This window comes from Pinus tabuliformis, chromosome 2_1 (genome assembly GCF_031772625.1).
Source record: "Pinus tabuliformis cultivar Carrire ecotype Pingquan chromosome 2_1, CPIR1, whole genome shotgun sequence".
Taxonomy (NCBI): domain Eukaryota; kingdom Viridiplantae; phylum Streptophyta; class Pinopsida; order Pinales; family Pinaceae; genus Pinus; species Pinus tabuliformis.
Window position 1 is genome coordinate 813,243,380 of NC_142299.1, and position 3,372 is coordinate 813,246,751.

Genomic DNA, 3,372 nt, shown 5'->3' on the forward strand with positions numbered 1-3,372 from the left:
GATCCGTTTCTGGGGGTTCTGATGGAGAGGCTTCTTCAGAGATTGGGGTCTCATCCAGTTTCTGTTGGGTTTCATTTTCTTTGCTGGGTTTTCCTTGATTATTCCCCTTTGTGGCTCCTTTCCCTGATGCTTTTGCATGGCCCGTTTTCTGGATTGTAGTCCATTGATCTCCCTTGGGGGGGTGGCTCTGTTCTTCCGTTTTTTTCTTGCAATGTTTTGCGAAGTGACCATAGCCATGACAGTGTCTGCATTTAAAGGGGATCTGCTCATAATCCAGCTCTTGGATATGGGACCATCCTGCCACTGTGAGTTTTATTGCTTCGGGTAGTCCTTCTTCCAGATCTACTTCCACGCATATTCGGGCGCAGGAGTATTGATCTTTCCTTACGGCCTGATCAATGTATTTGCCAAGGGAGTTGCCGATGATTTGGAGAGATTTCTGGCTCCAGCAGTGTAGGGGGAGATGGGGGAGCCGCACCCAAACTGGAACCGCAGAAGGAACATCCTGGGTCGGATCGAAATCTGGAGACCATTTATTTAAGTATAGTCCCTGTGGCCCCATGAAGTATGGCCCGTTCCTGAAGATGAGGCTCCGGTCTTCTGCTGATTCAAAGACAAATACAAAGAAACCTTTGCCTACAAAATAAGATTTAATTCCTTCCTTGATCAGAGGGGTCCAGTTTCTCTTGATCCAGTCTTCTACAGATTTGGGCGATGGCCAGAGGCCGGTGAACTGCCCTATGAGCCCTCTATCAACTAGATTCAGAGCCGAGCGGCAGGTTTCTTCCTCAGGGAGGGCCACCGAGGGAATGCAATCTTTTTTCTTGACGAATTTCTGTTGTTGAGCAGATGGAGGGCGTCTGTTGCATGCTTCGATAATTTTCTGGAATTCTATGACTTCTGGAGGGAGGGGGGGAGGATCCGCCTCCCCATCACTAGGCATGGCTGCCAAGAGCCGCAGCAGCAAGAGCGATCGCGGCACCAGCACAGGGGCGGCGCGGGGGCTAGGTCACGCTGTGGTTCAGCGCAGATCCGATCCGAGCTTGTCGGAGCTCAGAGCCAGCGATCTCGTTGATGGGTTGCCGGCTGCATCCACTTTTGGCTTCTTGTTTAGATTTTTAATTTTATTTCCATTTATGACCCCCTTTATGGGTTCATTTCACTAATTTCAATTATATACTTAAATATATTACAGTTTCTAAATATCATTTTTCTGTAGGATTTAATGCACAGTTAGATGAACATAAAACCCTTTTAGTTTATCCCAAAAACCTAGGACAAACTGATTGAGAGAAAGGTTGTTCAAAGTCTCAGGATTCTTAGTAGATCGAGATGTAGAGTATATAATAAGAAAAAGAGAAGGAATTCCTATGAGTCCTCGCATGTAGGTCTTGTTGGAGTTTTTAGTGTAGCTGGGAAGCGCTCCTAGCTAGATCCAAAGCTTGGTCCTACACATAAGAGAGAAAACAAAGCAACCTTCACAACATAATATCTTGATAATGAAAACTATTAGAAATATATAAATATTATTGAATAAATATATATAAACCAAAATCCCATACATTCGTTAGTTAAATAGAATAAGTAAAGAATCAATAGCAGCATATGGAAGGAAGAACAACCGATCTATATTAATAAAGGAGTTGGAGGAAAGTTACAACCATCATATGCAGTTGCAACAACACCTCCCCCAACTCCTAGCTCCAAAACGCTCCCTCTCAAGATAGATCTTAGCAGCGTGACAATACAAGAATTCCCATCCTTTTATCAATGGCCAAGCCTCCAATATATAGGAAAGTGAAGGCTATGAAGATTTCCTAGATTCCTCATTAGTTCAATTTGGGCAAAATGTTTTGGGTGAATAATGTTTCCTCATATAAAAATGGTCTTTTCCACTTTTTAGATGCTTTTGTGCTTAGGAAAATCTTCTCCATGCTTTATGGTTCTTTCTTACCTCTGTATGCTTTTCTTTTTTAGGAAAAATCTAAGCATGAGGATAAAGAGATCACATTCCACCATATGAGTTTTTGAAAGTGAACAAGAGTGTCACATTCTAGTTAACTCGAGATTTTTTCCTCGTGACTAAGTGAGAATTTTGGTAACAAAAGTTAGATGAAGGGGACAACTTGTTATATACTAGGACAACGTGGTCCTTATGGTATGTAACTTGTATTATAGTCTTATATAGTCTAGGAGAAAGGGGTATTTCAACCAACAACACAGTATTCTCCTCCAAGATGGTGAGGAGGTATTTTCATGTATAACACATTTAAGAAGATATCACAATTTAAAATCATAACTTAATACTTGTAAACAAATTTAAGGGTAATTGACAACATTCATAAAAAAGATAGCAATATCCTCATATATAAAAATTCTCCATCAAAAAATCATTGACAATTTACAATGAACATATATGCCTACTAAATGAACACTTATCGCAGATACCATTATTCCAATGTAAATTCACAACATTACATCCAAAAATCGTAATATTATCATACATAATGATTCTCCATAAAAAAACATTGACAATTTTCAACACATATATAAAGTAACAAGATACTAATAATAATATCCTCATCATCTTTAATCAAATCAACTAAGATTCAAATGTGTGATTATCAAATCAAAATCTTTCGTGCACACCATTATTCTAAGGTAAATTCACAAAATCCGTCAAAAAATTGTAATATCATCACACATTATAATTCTCCATCAAAATAATGTTGATAATTTTCAATATATACATAAACTAACAAGATAAAAATGATAATATCATCATTATCATTAATCAAATCAACTAAAAGTCAATGTCTGATTACCAAATAAAAATGTTTCATAGATATCATTATTCTAAGGTAAATTCACAACATCCATAAAAAAATATGAATCTCATCATACACAATAATTCTTCATAAAAAAAATGTAAACAATTTTCAACATATTCATAAGGTAAAGAAATAGTACTGATAGTATCATCATCATTATTTGAATCATCTAAAATTCAAATGTATGATTACGATATTACGACATCCCAACTAAATATAAAAAATAACGCATGGCTAGCTAGCACAACAAAAATCATAGTCAAAATCATCCTCATGATCATTTCCATGATCATCATCCTAACCATTATTATAATATCATCCACATAATCATCGCCAATGCGATCTCCATCCTCATCATCATCGTCTCTAATATATGATGTAATTTAAACATAGTCTGTATCATCATGTTCGTGGTCATTATCTATAACATTCTGGAAAAAAAAACAATATTACATGTTAGTACTAATTCTATAGCACAATGCATATTTTTATTACAATGCTAACCATAAAATGAGGTATGACATAATAACGTTTAATAGTA